Source organism: Lissotriton vulgaris, chromosome 6, assembly GCF_964263255.1.
Source record: "Lissotriton vulgaris chromosome 6, aLisVul1.2, whole genome shotgun sequence".
Lineage (NCBI taxonomy): Eukaryota > Metazoa > Chordata > Amphibia > Caudata > Salamandridae > Lissotriton > Lissotriton vulgaris.
In genome coordinates, this window is record NC_141694.1 from 308,728,792 (window position 1) to 308,747,759 (window position 18,968).

At 43.5% G+C, this 18,968-nt stretch overlaps 1 protein-coding gene across 3 annotated transcripts in view; it reads left to right on the forward strand.

Moving 5' to 3' along the window:
* The window catches only part of KCTD21 (potassium channel tetramerization domain containing 21), a 183,134-nt gene that overhangs the window by 22,871 nt on the left and 141,295 nt on the right, over positions 1-18,968 (forward strand). For 2 of the 3 annotated variants that reach the window (XR_015296609.1, XR_015296608.1), the window contains exons 2-3: positions 7,683-7,818; positions 14,634-14,746. The gene's annotated coding sequence lies outside the window, so the exon portion shown is untranslated. Of the gene's footprint in view, positions 1-7,682; positions 7,819-14,633; positions 14,747-15,224; positions 15,281-18,968 lie in introns of all 3 variants that reach the window. The other variant, XR_015296610.1, reaches the window with a different exon arrangement.

Below are 18,968 nucleotides of genomic sequence, written 5' to 3' on the forward strand. Positions count from 1 at the left end.
GAAGGAATTCTGGCACTTCTGCCTGGATCGCAAGATCTCCGTGGTGGCGGAATACCTTCCCGGGAAACTCAATCAAGTAGCGGATTGGCATTCCCGATTTCTCCGGGACTCCAGCGATTGGAGGCTCCATCCATCGCTGTTTTCCCGGATCATGTCGCTACGAGGCCCGTGTCGGATCGACCTGTTTGCCTCGTGCCTCAATGCCCATCTTCCCCTGTTTTACAGTTGGAGGCCGGACCCAATGGCCTTGGGGACGGATGCGTTCCTTCAGCATTGGGGTCAACAGAGGAATTATGCGTTTCCACCGTTTGCACTGATCCCGAGAGTGGCGGCGCTACTGCGCCGACAGGAAGCGACGGTGGTGCTAGTAACGCCTTATTGGTCGACTCAGTCGTGGTTTCCCACGCTGTTGGAATTGTCAATAGACCTTCCCTTCCTGCTCCCAGTGTTCCCGACGCTTCTGCAGGACCCAGTGGGGACGTGCCACCCCCTGGTCCTGCAGAACCAACTGTCACTAATGGTGTGGACACTCTCCGGAGACATGAACGCCTTGCAGGCCTTTCACAAGAGGCCTTCCAGCTTTATGCAGCAAGCGTGGGCTCCTTCCACCCGAAAACGATACTCTTCTTCGTGGAAGAAGTGGGTGGGTTGGTGCCTTCCAAAACAGGTGGATCCCGTGGGATCAAATATAACAGAGGTACTGAATTTTTTGTCAGAATGTGCGACTTCTGGCCTGGCCTATAGGCCGGTGAACAACTTTAGGTCTGCTATTTCAGCTGGTCACGATCACATAGATGGTAAGCCGGTGGGGATGCATCCCTTGGTATGTAAGTTGCTTAAAGGTGTGAGTCTGGCCAATCCTCCTCGGCCCAGGTATTCCACCATGTGGGATGTTAATAAGGTTCTGAATTTGTTGGAATCCTGGCCCGATAATGGTGATTTGTCGTTGAAACAGCTTTCTGCCAAGCTTACTATGCTGTTGTGCCTTATTTCATGTCGGAGGGTTTCGGATGTCAGAGCTCTGGATTTGGCTGGGTGGATGTTTTCACCCCAAGGTGTATCCTTTGTCATTACTAGACGCACTAAGACCATGTCCCGTTCAGTTGATTATCCTGCCTTTCCTCATAACGGCAGGCTGTGTGTTCTTCAATGTCTTAAATGTTATGAGCAGCGTACTAGTGTACACAGGGCTGATCCTCTGGGGCAGTTATTAATATCTATTCAAAAACCGTTCAAGCCAGTCGCTGCTGCTACTTTAGCCAGATGGGTCAGGTGGATCATGTCGGAAGCCGGCATTGATATTTCTGCTTATGGGGCGCACTCTGCGAGGGGTGCGATGGCTTCTAAAGCTTACTTATTGGGTGCCCGCTTGCAGGACATTCTGAAGGCAGCTGACTGGTCCTCAGATTCAATGTTCAAGGTGTTTTATTACAAACCGATTCCTCATGTTTCTGATGCTGTGATTGACGAGCTTTAAGGTGAGCTTTGAACCAGTATAATCAGAAGCCTCCGGTCCTGCCATAGAATACAAAATTTTCTAGCTATCGCGACAAGAATTTTAGATTCTATTAAGGACACGGAGGCGAGGATTATCCCACCCGTTGGGACTGTTATACAACTGTGTTGTTTACGTGCTTTTAACTAACTGTTTTACCCACCCTTACAACGATCTAGGTTGTGGTGGAAAGTTTTCTCAAACTTCCTTTTTATGTTCTAGGAAATGACTCCAACAAGAGTTAAAGATTGCCGGTGCTTTGGCTGCCGCTCCTTCCGGATGATGGTTTTTCCTTTCTGTTCAAGTTTTCTCCGTTGGGACTTCTGCTGGATCTGTGTTCCGTTGCAGTATTAAGCTTTTCTGTGTGTTGAGACTGTTACTGACTTTCGCGCAAAGAAAGAGGAGGCCGGACTAGTGTCTCCAGGATTTATAGACATGATACCTTTGTGATTGGTTGTTGTAAGAGAGGCGTGGTTCAAAGCCTCATGAGAAATGTTATTTTTTACATGTGTCCTTTCATTTTTCATTGGCTGCTGTTGTTGCAGTAAAGAAATGAGAAAGCATAATCCTCGCCTCCGTGTCCTTAATAGAATCTAAAATTCTTGTTGCGATAGCTAGAACATTTTGTATTCTGTTGTCTTTTGAGGCACTTAAAACGAATCTCAGCGAGAGCTACGTTTCCAGCAGTTGGACCTGGCTAGATCGAACCCAGTGATGTCTCTCTTGCTTTCCAGTGAAGATCGAGGCATCGGAAATTAACTCGGCCAAATCCGAAACTATTAATCTTAATTTGGCAAAATTTCTCTCTTCAACTGCTCACCTGTGAGTATTCGCTTCCAGTTATCTAGCAACAACTTCAAGTTTGTTTCCTCCATTCCTCTGTTCTTCTCCAAGCTCCAGGCTCTGCTTGGGCAGTTGGTTGACTGGTCAGCAGGCGCTGGGTCCTTTACTGCTGTGCTCTCTAATAAATATCCTTCTATGCTTACCGCTGACTCAAGGAGTTTATTTACAACAGTTTGCATTTATATAGTGCTATAGTACATCTCAGGACATAATAGGTTTCTAGATGATAACCAAAAATAAATTACTAGGTATACATGCTTAGGTCACACTGCTATAAACAAATAAAATACACTTTGCAACAAGCAAGAAAATAATTATAGCATGCATTGTACGCTTTTAGGCATTTGCTATTAGACAGAGAAAGTAAACGTTGAAAACTTGGCTCTAATTGAAAACAGTTTTTCAGATGTACCATACTTGGTAGTTAGAGTGAAACCATTCTGTCATTAAATCAAGTTCTAATTATTCTTTATCTACATCTGACAAAGTAGCCTGTGCTCTGCCTCTGCAACCACTGTAATTACAGATCAAATTAATCTATCAGATTCGGGAAAATTAACAAGAGATGATGGCTAAAGGTACACATCCACCTAGAAGTAGATGACAGGCTTAAATCTTACTGTGCTTTGGGTGTGGATTTCTCCTTTACCAAGGCAAAAACACAGCTTTCATCCTTCTCTTGTTCAAAGATCAGCCAGGAAAATTAGTTTATAGAGTGAGTTGGATGACCAACCGTCCGTAAATTTCACGGACTGTACGTAATTTGGACCTCTTGTCCGTTGTCGGTGAAGAATTATATCACCTTTTGTCTGTTATTGCAGACATTGGAGAGCGCTGCCCCCTGAAATGTTTCCATTCCATTCCTGTAGCAATCGGATCACATTTACAGTTTGGCTGAACAATCGGGCCCCCCTGCCTAGAAAGGCAACTAGAATTTCCCTTTCCCAGAACCGTCTGCGGCCTCGGGCTATTTTAGAAACAATTTCTAAATTACACTGCATGAGATACCTCCACCTACCCCATTGCCAATCAATGCCTCCAAAGCCCCAACACAAGGCACACTTCCCACAATCTGGTCAAAATGCTAGCCGCAAGAACACCCACAAAGAACAACCCCTTCTCAGGGACTTCCATACACATGGGCATTTTTCTTGAGTTCAGTCAATCCTCACCCTAAGGAACGAATGATGGAAGAAATATAGGGTTCAATGACACAGGAATCAATCCTGTTCTGCTTGTGGACGTTAAATGTAATAAGCCCAAAAAAATAAAAGAAACCACAAACATTTGGTCTATGAGAACCCACCAAAAATAAAAGGGTGGTTGAATGAGATGACTGCATTATGGCATTTTCTAACTTATAGGACTGGAAAAAAAATAGGTAGGCAACCAGGAGGCATATGTTGCCTTGCATGGCATACTTTATATTTAAGCTATGCTAATGCAAATACAGTTGGCCCAAAACCACATTATTCAGAGCAACTATACAAATAAACACATATTCAAACATGTATTACTTCAGTGCAAAATGTACAGCCCATGCTATTAGCAGAATTCAGAGAAAGTGACAAAAAAAACTGTTTACTGCATCACACGCTGCATGTTATACCTACTGGTTACATGAAACAGTTCTGCTAATATTTCACAGCACATATGCAGTCGCAATGTACACAGAGGCATTGATATATATATTGAAATACTTTGTCCACCACTGCAAGACTTCTGCAGCCACACCGTTAGTCCTTCAGCAAACTTGTAATACAATGGTCGGACGGCGAAAGGCGCAGCTGTTTCCTAGCAGTCACGGTCTTTCGGCAGTTGGACCACCAAAAAAGTAATAAGAACTTAAGGCATGAATTACCCCAAATATAAACAAGCATTGGCCAAGACAATAGGTTTCACCTTTGCGAATTCTATTGACTTTGTCAATATGTTTTTATGTATGGCATAGCAGTTGAGCACTATGACCCGGACATTGCTGGCTACGTCATAGCACTTTTTAAAAACAATTGATGCCATGATGTACAGCAGCTCATCTGATGTGTGACATGTAAAAAAAAACATTAACAACATGAAAAGAATTTGCCTCAGCGAAACCTATTGGCATTTCGAATTTTGTAATTTTTTTAAATTTCACACAGCTATTCTGCTGTTGGGAATTAATTAAACATTCCTCTCTTCAGTCTCCGTGGTCACCAAATATTTTTGGCTAATGGATAAAAATCCCCCACTTCTTTCCTGGCCCCGGGATTCGTCTTGGTGCTTTATTGTGAACCTCGCGGTACTACTGAAAAAAACAGATGGTTCACCTGAACACCTAGTCCCTCTGGCAAAGTTCTCGAAGTACAGAAAACACAATTAAAATACCATGCACTCTCGTATCTGGATAAGTAGGTGTGCCAATATAGGCGACATTGAGGGTTGCGTGCTCTTCAAGTAATAAGTTAAACCCTCACTTCTGACATCTGTTAGTAACCCATAGGTCAGAATCCGTGCAAGGATAAATCAACATTTCTTACTTCTTAGTAACATTTAGATGGGTGAATTTAACATTTCGCATTTACATTTATTGGTAATAAATGGCATTCTGCAGCAGAACGCATTTTTTGTATACATTTTAAAAACTTTTTTAACATAAAAGGGTGTGTGTGTGTACGTGTGTGTGTGTGTGTGTGGGTGTGTGTGTGTGTGTGTGTGCGTGTGTACGTGTGTGTGTGTGTATGTACGTACACAATCACTGGTGAAAGGGGTTGTCTAACATGCTTAGAGGTCTGGTGGCTGTGAAAGTTAGCCTTGTTACTCGGTTTGATGAATAAGAAAAGTATTCAAAAATAAGTCTAGCACTTCTCTGAGGATGTTTAATTAGAATTTGAGACTGATTAGCTGTAACCGGTTACTAAAAGCATGAGTGTAGAGCAGACAGGACTGGTTCCCTCATTCTATATGATTTGGGGGCAGTGAGTATATGCCAGAGCTCCAGATAAAATACAGAGGAAAAAAACTATTTATTAAACAAGCACAGCAGTGAACGATACACGAGGGGGGCTTCGAACAGAGCGTGAGGGGGAAGCAGCAAGGTGTGACCCTGGAAGAGTCTGCAAGACCACAGGAAGGAGACAGATGGCCTGCAGAAGCACTCCTATGGAGTGCGTGTTCGTAAAGGACCTACAGAGTTAGTCGCCAGTGGAAGGACACTGGCCAGTGGCCGGAAACTGTACTTGGTCCAATCCCTACACCAGGCAAGGACGGCAAAGCAGAGCAGAAGTGAAAGCGGGACATGTCGGCCAATCATAAGCACGTAGATTAGAGCGCCGTTGGAATTAACAAATGGTAAGTTCAGGTAAGTAAAAGGCTGGTTCTAAGGCCCTTTTACAACTTTTGTTTTTAATTACAAGAGATTTCGCAAGCACAACACAAGCAACACCTAAAAAGGGCTCCATACTGGGAAGAGGGAGAGGTGTTGGAACTGGCATTTAATTCGTTAATTATGTATTGTTAAATCAAGTTGTTTATTAGTATAAGTATTGTGTGTTCACGAATGGCCCATTTAGGGACGAGTTACTGTTTTGATTCAGGGGTTATGAATTATGGTTTGTGTACGTTAACTAGCACATTTTAAGAAGTTCTATGTTTTAATTTGGAACTTTACTGTCACTTTAACTTTGGTGGTGTTTGAATCTGCACAAAACTTTCAATTTAAATAGCATAAGTGCCAATTGTTTGCGTAACTTAGAACATTTTAAAATGGATTGCACAAAATTGTATAAAATATCAAGAAATGAATCTCCAGCACCTAGCATTAAAAATTATGCTGGAGACGCATTTCGTTTTCAAAAGGTTGCCTGTTACTGCAAGCAGCATTGCACAAGTTTGCAGCCATTTTATTTATCCCAGCCTGCTCCTGCCTAGCTATACCACGTTTCCCTGTTGCCGAGGACCATCTACTCCATTCTTGTCCACCTCTCCCCTTTTGTCCACTTTATTTTCACTTTCAGTTGCTTTTTTACTGCCCGTGGGTTTATTTATGATTTGTTTTGTTTTGTCTCTGTTGACTATTTTTGTCTATCTTCCCTTGCCTTTAGTTGTCCTATATTCCCTGACTATGGCAGAGAGAGGCAATGCTGCCATGCTGCCTAGGCCTTCTGTAGTTGATGGTGGCGCAAGGACTAACCCTCCACCACAGTTTTATTGAGTCAGAAGTTGCAGCACCATTTTGTTTTGTGCAGCACCATCTCCCCCTCATGCTGGTAGTAAGTGGCTGGCTAAGAAAAGATTACAAAAACCACAGTTGATGGACAGAATGCAGAACAATGTCATACATTCACCCCAGTACAGAGATCTGGGCCTAAATCCATCGTTTTTTTGGACTCCACACCACCCTAGTTCAGACATGGCCATATGCAAATTAGTCTGACCCTGTGCCTCATGGGAACAGTCCAGCCCGAACTGCCAAGCCATGCCTTCCCTGGACCGGAAACAAGCTTCCCAGGACCGGTTTCTGACATTCCAGCCGTCTTCAGCCCGGCTTGCTTGAATCCAGTGGTGTGGAGTGCCTGGGACTCACGTCTGAGCATACCCATCCCATTCGGGGTGACAAATGCAAAAACCACATTTGATGGACAGAATGCAGAACAATGAAATACATTCACCCCAGTACAGAGATCTGGGCCTAAATCCATCGTTTTTTTGCACTCCACACCACCCCAATTCAGACATGGCCATATGCAAATTAGTCTGACCCTGTGCCTCATGGGAACAGTCCAGCCCGAACTGCCAAGCCATGCCTTCCCTGGACCGGAAAAAAGCTTCCCAGGACCGGTTTCTGGCATTCCAGCTGTCTTCAGCCCGGCTTGCTTGAATCCAATGGTGTGGAGTGCATGGGACTCACGTCTGAGCATACCCATCCCACTCGGGGTGACAAATCCAAAAACCACAGTTGATGGACAGAATGCAGAACAATGTCATACATTCACCCCAGTACAGAGATCTGGGCCTAAATCCATCGTTTTTTTGCACTCCACACCACCCCAGTTGAGACATGGCCATATGCAAATTAGTCTGACCCTGTGCTTCATGGGAACAGTCCAGCCCGAACTGTCAAGCCATGCCTTCCCTGGACCGGGAACAAGCTTCCCAGGACCGGTTTCTGGCATTCCAGCCGTCTTCAGCCCGGCTTGCTTGAATCCAGTGGTGTGGAGTGCATGGGACTCACGTCTGAGCATACCCATCCCACTCGGGGCGACAAATGCAAAAACTACAGTTGATGGACAGAATGCAGAACACTGTCATACATTCACCCCAGTACAGAGATCTGGGCCTAAATCCATCGTTTTTTTGATTGCAGGCTGTGGTGTGAGAGAGTGCAGCATAGCATGCACCACCACACCGGGACTCCCACATCCAGCTTCAGGTGATGTACCGTTGGGCTGACCTAATAGACCATGAGGAGGACCTACTTGGCGTCAAGGTGGCAGGCCTAGGTAAGTGATGTTTAAAATTGTTTTCATTTTGTATTGATCATGTATATCACAGTTAAATTTACGTGATACCTATTATACATACATAGAATATATATAAATTTTATATGGGTATAACATATACGTTTTGTAAATAATACATTTATGTAATATATAAATTACATATTTTATAAGTACAGATAGATATGTACAAAATATATTTTATACATGTAAATAATATGTATATTCATTTTCATATGTATATATATATATATATATATATATATATATATATATATATATATATATATATATATATATATATATATATATATATATATATATATATATACATATATATAATGCTCCAAAATCCCTCTCTCTCAGCCGGGAATGAAGGAAAACGGCACTCACAGGAAGGTTTATTTCGGAATTCACTTTATTCTCGTTCGCACAGACGCGTTTCGGGAAAACCCCTTTATCAATGTCATTTAATTTGTGCAACACTGTAACATTAATACATTTGAAAGCGACACGTGATTCAGATGGGAGAAAAGGAAATAGGACTACTCGCTATTCCATTATTTCGCGAGCGCCATCTTGCAATGTGCAACTATTTACATATTTACAAATTTCATAATAAACGTGTAAACCAAGGCAAATTATGACCAAATTGAATCCTCATAGCAATGTGTAGAAAAAATCACATCTATTTTGGTGATAATTCATGGAAGGCTCATTATCTCAATAAACAATAAGTTCACATTCTTAGCACATTCGCAAGCATCTACAAAATCTCGCCGTGGATCGGCATAGGCGACCCAATAAAGAGCCGCCTGCTATCTCCTTCATGAACACATAATCCTGTATATCCCAAATTTACAATATTTACAAAATTCATTAGTCAGCAATTCGGGAATGTAAGAAAATAATATACAGAATGAAAAAAGAAGAAGAAAAATGATTACTATATTTCTTCTACAGATTATTTCCCCAAATGTACAGCCAGTTCTTCACCGCTATTAAGGCCTGTGGGGGTCTTGGTTTGGCGATCAATAATGAATCTGGATTCTAGGCGTCTTAATTTCATCTTTCTATCCCACCTCTCACATGTTCAGGAACATGATCAATTCCAAAATATTGCAGAGCATCCCTGTTGCTATTGTGTTTAATCGCATAATGCCTAGCCACAGGAGATTTCATGTCCTTATTAGATATGGCTCGCATATGCTCCAAGATCCTTAGTTTGACATTGTTCACCGTGCTTCCGATATATTTAAGATTGCACGGGCAAACCAGACAATAAACAACAAATGCAGTTTGACAGGTGATACATTTAGTTATCTTTTTACGCTCTTGCATTCCTGGTACCTCATATCCCAGCACCCTTTTGCTATGTGTACAGGCTTTACATTTCCCGCATGGGAAGAAGCCTCGCATGTTTTTTAGAGTGCTGTCTTGTTTTCTAGGGATGTCTAAATGACTCTGTACCAGTAGGTCTTTGATAGATCTATTTTTCTTGAAAGTGACCAGAGGGCCCTGAGGGATATCCGATCCAATAATAGGATCCGTTTTTAAGATGTGCCAATTTTTCTTGAGGGTGGTTTTCAGAAAACCGGCATCCTCAGAAAAAGATGTTATCAGGCGAAATTTACCTACCCCCTTGGTTCCTGTCTTAGTGGCCTTAGTATCTGCCAGTAATGTGTAGCGTGGGATTTTGTAGACTTTGTTGAGAGTATTTGTTAAGAGTGAGCTTCCATACCCTCTTGATTTAAACATTTCAATGCATTCATTGGCAGATCTCAAAAAATCTTCATCTTGAGAGCAGTTGCGCCTAAGACGCAAAAGCTCCCCATAGGGGACACTCCTCTTCAGAGCAGTTGGGTGTCCACTGTCAGCATGCAAGATGCTGTTCCCTGCAGTGGGTTTTCTGTACAGAGATGTAATGACATTGTTATCTTTAATCTCCACCTTCAGGTCGAGGTAGCTCACTGCCACTGAGCTCAGCTCACCCGAAAAGCGGAGATTCAGGTATTGTCATTCAGATACATGATGTAGTCCCTGGCACTGTCTACTGACCCTTCCCAGACAATACACAGGTCGTCAATATATCTATGCCAGGTGACTATATGATTCGACCATGATTGGTTATCGTCGGACCAGGCCACCTGCTCCTCCCACCAGCCCACGAAGAGATTCGCGTAGCTGGGAGCGAAGCAGGTGCCCATGGCGGTCCCGGAGACCTGTCTGTACATGTTACCCTCAAATAGGAAGATGTTATTCAGAAGACAAAACTCTGTCATTTCGAGAAGCATAGCGCTGTGTCCTGCATATTTTAGTGGTCTTTTTTTCATAAAGTATTCCACCGCTCTCAAACCTAGCGTGTGATCAATGCAGGTGTATAAACTGGTGATGTCCATGACTATGAGAGTGTACTTATTGTCCCATTTGAGTTTTCCCAACTTAGCAGTGAAGTCCTTGGTATCCCTTATATAGGAGCTTAGAGTCATTACTGCTCCAAAAAGGAAATGATCTATGAAGATGGAAAGATTTTCAGTTAGGCTGCCCATCGAAGATACTATGGGTCGCCCGGGTGGCATCTTAACGTTCTTGTGAATCTTGGGCAACTGATAAAACGTCGGGATAACGGGATAGCTGGACCTTAAAAAGAGATATTCATCAGTGTCCAGCATCTTTTTGTTATGCCATTTCAAAATCAGTTAATCATATTGCTCAATGCTTTCCTGATATTTTCTCTGCGTCGTCCGTTCGTAATGGTCATTATTGTTCAGTTGCCTCATAGCTTCACCGACATACTGGTCCCTAGTTAGTAAAACGACGTTGCCGCCCTTGTCGGAGGGTTTAAAGATGATATTTGGTTCCTCCTGTAGTTTTTTCAAGGCCAACGTCTGTCCTTTGGTCAGTGGATTTCTTTTCCATTTACGCGTGACTTTATTGCCGAATTCGTTAAGATCTTTCAAGACTGCGTCACTGAAGATATCAATAGCATCTTGTGGTGTTTGAGGAAGAAACTGGGAAATAGGTTTGAAGTTGGTTTGTGGTGCCTCCTATCCTATCCCCAAAATTCTGCTCCTCTGTGTCCAAGTATCGGATTCTCTAGTCTCACTACAAGTTTTGGTTCTAAGTTCTTCCAGGGCTTCAAGTGTTGTTAGATCATCCAATTGTATGATGTCTGTGTCCCTGATCCTGTCTCGTAGGAGTCTAGTTTGTTTTACAGTAGGTTTCAGTTTGTAATATTTGTGCAGTTTTAGTTTTCGCACAAATTTGAAGAGATCAATCCTTGTTTGTGTGAATTCGAGGTTGGCTGGTGGGCAGAATGAGAATCCCAGTTTCAAAACAGACTCTTCATCTGTGGTCAGGACTCTATCTGTCAGATTAACTATTGTTAAATTGTTGGCCACTTCTACCACCTTCCCCCTCTCTTTTTCTTTTTCAAGGTCGATTGATTTGGCGCTCCACCTCTGCCCTTTCCTCTTCCTGCCCCCCCCTCCTTGTTCTTCTGTGGTTTGTTCCGGGGGTTTGGTCTTGCCTCCTCGCAGCCATGTTGCTCTTATCAGGTCGAACTCCTCGTGAAAAGGAGTCTTCTTAAGGGGCCTGAATGATCCAGCTGTTTCATCCCCTGAGTGCTCAGATGCTGTTATGTCTGACTCTGATGTTTCTACTGTTTCAGGTGGCTGTGGTGGATTATATATATATATGTGTATTCATTGTAGTTATTTATTTGTGTGTAGTCAGACCCCCTTTAGATTGCCACAAGGCACATAGGAGCCACTGGGACCAACCGTGGTGGTAGAGGACTTTTTCTCCGGATGTCCTGGGGTCCAACCTTCTATGAATCCTGAGCAACTAGGACATGTACCTCTTCTGCACTTTACTCTTAGTTGTAGCTGTGGGCTAGTAGGCAAAGGTTCTCAGGGAGGGGGGAGTGTAGATACAGGTTAGTGAACATGACTTGTGACTTAAAGTGCTCTCAGTGATGTCAATAAGTCATTGGCCAGTCAAATGCATGGTTTTATATTGCATAAATGTATTTTATTTCTAACTCTACCCTTTCAAAGAAGTATTATGACATTCATAAGCAATAGCACAATTCCCTTGAGGTTGAGGCTTTAGTATGTTACTGGGAAATCTCCTACCCTTTTCTTGTAATGTGCTCGTGGTTATTCCCAATTCACTGGTGGCCGTATCCACGGAATGATTTGCTCACTAGTAGGCCTTACTCAGGAGTCCACTCTGACTCTTAGGAAACAGTCAAGTGCCTGTGGTGCTACAGCATCTTTAGCGGCAAGTCCCTCGGGATCCGTATCAAGTATTACCAGCACCAGCAGCAAGGAAGCGATCAGCATTTCGGCAGGTGCATTGCTCTTGCTCTATCGGGTCGGTCTGCACATGGGATACATAGCAGCACTCGCAAGCCCTCTTCAGAGTAGAACTCCTGGCTTCACAATGATCAGAGGTGCTCCTGACTTCCGTTGGAGCAGTAAGTTTAGCTTGTCCCCACATGGGCAGAGGGGGTTGGTCCTTGCGCTCCCAACCAGGTCCAATCAACGGAGGTCAATCATCTCAATGTCCTCCGGAGTCCACGAGGTAGATCTTGGTTCTTATTTCTGACCCACAGGTTGCAGCTTCAATTTCCCCGGGCGATAGCCCAAACTTTGCAATACTCGTTACCAGCAGTCCTTTTTGGCATATGGGGTTGCTGTGGTACCCGCTGGCAAAGCGTTAGTCTTCACTGCGCAGCCACTATACCTCAGTGGTCCCTCCTGACATACAGGGTTGCCACTAAGGCCTGCACAGGTCTTGGTGCTTTGTCAGTAACATTTGCTTCCACACTGACCCCTCTCCTGGCATATGGACATTCAATTCACTGCTGAATTCACAGCAGATCTCTCCTGGCTTACAGGGGTCACCACACCGGGACTCCTCTTGGTAGGGCTCCGTACTGGACCTCACTCCCTCCAACACTCTCCTCTTCCTCACAGGATATACTGGTTTTGGCAAGCAGGCAGGCGCTGGTCCTAGAGTTTCCAGAGCAGGTGGTCTTGTTTTCCCTGGGAGATGTCCCCTCACCTAGCCAGGGGGCTAGCAGGTCTTGGCCCCCAGTCCTGGTCACAGGAAGAAGTCCTGCAGAGCTTCTCCTTCTCACACAGCCCATCTGGCTGCTTGGCAGAAGACACATTTTTGAGTCTCAACCTCTCCTTCTTATAGTCCATTTCCAGACACCAAATGTGATTTAGGGTTGGGTGTTTCAAGTTTTAGGTTGGGGCTTTTCTTCTTTTGAAGTGTACACTTTTCTCTCTTGTCTTCCTCTTTGAAGGCAATTTGTCACAGCAAAGCGTATAATCCCACAACACAGGCCATGGGAGTGACTAAAGATCACCCCTGGATGTCAATGGTAGCGATATGTGCATCAAAAGGTTAATCCCGAATTCCCAGCCATACCCTTTTGACTTCCTTAGCAGACCCATCTCCTGCGTGAGATGAATCCAGGCCCTTTCCTAGTGATCAATCAATGAATCAAAGAGCACCGTTTGAAGCGTATAGGGTGATTCGTCCTTTCCCTATCCGGTGTGTTCCACCTAGCTTGCAGGAATGCAGCTATTTACACATCTGTCTGGGGAGATTCCTCTACTCTGAAGGTCTTCACCAGACAGGCCTGGGCTTCCCGAAATGAAACCCTGGGTCCTCCCATGCAATGTCACATTGCAGGCACACTAGCCCTTACAGACACATATACATTCAGCAGATACATACGCTCTGTCCACTGTTCAGTACTGTAGTCTTTCTGTGTGGTGCCATGGTATGCTTCTTGCAAAAACGCACACTGCGCTACCACACACATACATCATACGTGCACTGCACAACACTTAACCTTTCATGTATTGTACTTTTCTCAAGCTCACTTACACTCAGCATATTGCTTTCACGTCGCATGCGCGGCACTACATCCTCACAGGCATACATTCACTTACTACATGCTCTCACCATGCATGGACTACTCAGCACTGCTCTATTACTGTACTGCGCCCTTTTCTGGCACAGATACAACCAGCGCAGAGTTACCCCTCCTGGGCTGCACAACACCTGTAATCTAACTGATGTAAGCCAAGGGAGAGTTAAGCACACATCAGTGGAACTTTTTAAAAAGGGAAGTGAGCCTGTAGACCTCACTCTATTGACACAGTTGTAACACATTAGACCAATCACATACATAAATACACTTTTTGCTCCAGAGTATCAGCATCCACTGTCTTTGTTGCAATAGGAGAAGGCATATGAATTATATACAATACGTTTGGGTTTCTGTATTTGCTTTGTAAGTGGGGAGTGCGTGTGGTCTACTAAAGAGTAGTGGGGCATATCAGCCTGACTGGACGATTGGGAAGGGAGTGGAGAGGACGTCAAGTGAATCATGCTGCCCAGGTTCTGTTCCATAGTGAAGCAGGTATGCCTAGGCTGATACACAGGTTTATATCCGGACTAGGAAGAGAATAGTTTAATATCGAGGGTGTTACTGTACCTGCATGACTCTTCTGTCACTAGTACGGTCTCCATATCTGTGAGGTGCACTGCACAACAGGAGACTGAGTGCCCCCAGTTTCCACAGTTCTTACCGTGTCCAAAGAGCAAAAATGTATCAAGCAAATGGAGAGGCAATAACATTTGTGGGAAACAATGTGTAGGAGGGGAAACAATTTTTAGGGTGGAGATTAAAGGGAGGAATAGGATTGGTTAGTCAGAAGTAGATTTGTTTGCTCGTAAAAAATCTTTTGACAGAGAGTACTACTAAACTGTCTTCTGGTCTTTCCTTCTTTCAGGATAACCAAAAGAACCAAGGGGGTCTAGATAACCACAACAGCCTAGGCCCAGGCCCATGAGAAGAGCAGGGCCAGTGCCACACTCTCCATTCCAGCCATTACTACTGGTGCTGGTAAATAATGTTAATTATTTTTTACTTTTAACAATTCTTACCTAGTGTGCATTATGGCTTCTTTATGTTCCATTTTTAACAAATTCTCCTTATCTATGTTAGTGTCTCTTAACCCTGCATATCTGCTTGTGTTTTCTTTTATATTACCTCTGTTTCCGTAGCTGACTTTCTCCTGTGTGTAGCTTTCCCACCCTTTATTTATTGTTGTGGCAGGAACCTTTCCTTCACTCCTCCTAGCTATTTTCATTCCCTTCCCCTCTTTTAATTGTTTTTCTGATACCTTTCTAGCTGTTTTTCTCCATTAATTTGTATATCATTGAATTGACTAATTTATGTAAAAAATATCAAACCTTTAAAAATTATACTACTTAGTCCAGCAGTCATTTCTCATTTGTTAGGTAATGCTTTTCTAATTCCTGCAAATTCTGTGATTGGCACTGATTTTCTAAATTAGTGTATTACATTTTTGTCTAACTAGAACCTCAACCACTCCAGGCTGCTGTGATGGGTAATGGAGGACCACATTGCCCTAGGGTACGAAGCAGTTGCTGGACTAGTGATCAGTCAATTTTCTTTCTCATTGACAACTAATGCATTTGTTATGGTAATCCTTCCTTGAATCTTAGCCCATATAACAATCCTTTTTAAATTATCCACCTTCCCGTGTTTCTGTCTCAGACTGTCTTATATTGAAAGTAATCTGGAGAGGAACAGGTATGTTTCTCACGTGCCCAGTCATACCTATCACCCACTTCCCCATTCAGTTCCATCTATTCCACAATCCCATGTAGGCACGTATCACTTTTCTCTGAAAGTTTCTGCCTAAGTGACTTTGTCTCATGACTTCCATTACAGTGTTCCTTCTTCTACCTTCCATTAGCCAGACAATTAAGCCTACTACAGTTTATTTTACCCAAACTGCCCATAGCCAAACCTAAATCTAGCCCAAGCCCTGATGTTTTATTAGACCAATAATCATTTGCTCCGAAGCTCAGGAATGAAATATTTGTTGCACATTTAATGAATTTATGGAGGTTGTAGTGTGGGACTTGGTCTGGAGACTCGGGTGGACTAAAGAGGGATTAGGGTAAGAGCAGGGCCACTAGAATTCTTATGGCATGCCATTAGTTGTCCCCCCAAAAAACTGCTGCTCTCCAGGTTGGCTCAATGAATGTTGTAGAGTATATTTCAGTGAAATAAATTGTGAGGCACACGCTTCATGTGCTATATTTTTATGTCGCAATATCTATGCATATTTGACAGGTCAGTGATTTTTAATAACACGTTAAGTGTGCGGTAAAAGTGTCGTCTCACAAATTAGTTTAACAATGTTTAGGGCACTGTCGGATATGGCGACTCATAACTCATTGGAAGATCCTTGGGTAAAATGGCATCCGAACTTAGATGGTAGCACTTTCTTCTCCTCTCCTCACCAGGTGCTGGTCAGACTCGATTACTTCCTAATTTCAAATAGTCTAATTGCTGAATCAAAAATTGAAAAACAACCCCGAATTATATCTGATCATAGCCCATTAGTTTTGACGATAAGACTAGGGCATTCCCATAAAAAAAAGGTGCAATGGACTTTTGAAAGGGCGCTGCTGCAAGATAATGGATATCAGGTGTATATGACAAAATGGATCAAGGATTTCTGGGATATAAATAGAGGGACAGCACCCCCAGGGATAGTGTGGGACGCCTTTAAGGCTGGTGTTAGAGGGGAGACGTTAAGCTTTGTATTGTCCGCCCAAAAAAAAAAAAGAGAAACGGAAGACAGAAGAAATACGACTAAATCTATTGAGGGCCGAAGAAGAATTAGCAGTAGCTAGTCAACAACAGGTCCCGATAGAACAAAACATCCTTAAACTAATATCGCTTAGGGCAGACGCCCTGGAAGGAGTTGCCCAAAAGACGGCCGAGAAATACATGGCTAACAGGGAGAACGCATATGAGCTCAGTGAAAGGGTGGGACATATCCTAGCTGTGCGGACTAGGCAGAGAGTAGCAGCAGCAGATATTAAAGAAATTGCTGATACTCAAGGAAATATGGTAACAGAGCTAGGACAGGTAAGGGAGGTCTTTAAACAGTTCTATACAGATCTCTACTCCTCAGACATATCAGCAAGCACGGAAGAGATAGAAAAATATCTGAGCGAGGCGCCTCCTTCGGTGCTCTCCGCAACTGAAAAGGAGGAGTTAGATGCTGGACTTTGGTTAGAGGAACTGGTCACTGCTCTTGGCAGTCTACCCTCGGGGAAGGCAGCAGGGCCGGACCAGATCCCGGTGGAATTTTTTTAAATATTCCAAACAGTGATCATAGGGGACATGTTTAATATCATGGCAATGGCACAAAAGGGTGAATCCGTCCCTGAGTCCTGGGGTGCAGCCAACATCATCATAATACCAAAGAAAGGTAAACCCATAACCGAACCAGGCTCGTACCGCCCAATTACGTTGATGAACGCTGACGTCAAGGTCTATTCAAAGATATTAGCTAAAAGATTAGCAGGGGTGGTTGAGGGTTTAGTTAATCCCTCCCAGCATGGGTTTATCCCAGGAAAAGGAACAACACAGCACGTCAGGCAGGTCATTACCATGTTTGATGCAGCAGGTACTCTAGGAGACCCCATGGCAGCGCTGTTTCTAGATGCAGAAAAGGCATTTGATAGGGTCTCCTGGGGATACCTATGGTCAGCCATGAGGTGGAATTGGGGAGGGCTTTATCAAGGCCATACAGACCCTGTATATCATCCCAATGGCTAAGATTAGGGTCAATAGGGGATACTCGGCAGCAGTCAAGATCTGCAGAGGGACTAGGCAGGGCTGCCCGTCATCCCCCCTGCTGTTGCATTATACTTTGATCCCTATCTGCGCAGGCTGGAACAGAATCCACAGATTGCTCCGATGAATATAAACGGCTGCGCAATAAAAACTCTTGCGTATGCGGATGACGTTGCCATTTTGACACCCAACCCCTCCGCCGCCATTAGGGAGATTGAAGCAGAGGCGGAATGTTTCGGTCAAATCTCGGGATACAAACTGAACAAATCTAAGACACAGATTGTTGAAAATAGATATTCAGGGTGTAATGACGCTAGGGTAGTTGGTTCAGCCGTGTACTTGGGGGTGGCAATATCAGCAAATATTGATATGGTGGTAAAGATAAACATGGCTCCACTGATGACAAGAGTAAAAACGGATCTAATAAGGATGAACAACTTACACCTATCGCTGATGGGCTGCACCAACGTTATTAAGATGCTGATTCTCCCCAAATGTCTTTATTTTTTTAGATCGATCCCTTTATTCTTTGAGAACAGTTGGTTTAATACACTAGAGGCAATATGTAACAGATTCATCTGGGCACAGGGGAAGACTCGTGGGGCATATAGATATATCACGCTCCCAAGAGAAAGGGTGGGTGGGGAGCACCGGACTTCAGGTTATACTACATGGCAGCTGCTCTACAATATATGCAAGGGTTACTAGGAGGAACAGATCTGGATCAAAGAGTTAATAACCTGTCTACGAAAGTATATGCTACGGTGTTAGGGACAGATGCGGGAAACTGCTTTTTAAATTGTATTGATTTTGGCTACTTTAAAAGAACCAGGTTCAAGACAGTCTCCGCTGCTGTTAAGATTTGAATTGCCTTCTTGAAAAGAAGTAAATTGGGGAAATACAACAGATATATTAGACTCTATAAAAACAGGTCATTTGCTCAAGCAATCTTCGCAGATGAAGTAATGTTAGAATTGGTAAACAGCGTTATTGTCCAGATTGGGGACTTATTTGATGCAGAGGGGATGGTACAGTTTGCAGATCTAAGAACTAAGCATGGTATCGATAATAGAGGCTTTTTCAAGTATCTCCAGGTCAGGAGTTTTTTGAATAATAAATCAGGGGGGTCAGTTGGAGTATGTAGGAATGAGATACTGGAAAAAATCAGACTTTTGGGGTATCACACCATTAGGTCCTTTTATGCCTGTTTGGTTAAAGGGAAAACTGATGACTTAGGAAAAGTGGGTAATAAATGGGTGGAAAAACTTAGCGTGGAAGTAGGGTGGTTTAAGAAATCACTGGACCTAGGCCGTACTATATTGTATTCATCCTCCATGCAGTCACAACATTATAAAACTCTGTATTCACTATATCATACCCCCGCCAAGATAGCTTAATGGGGCGGGACCATGGGTACAAACTGTCCCCGATGCAACGCCAG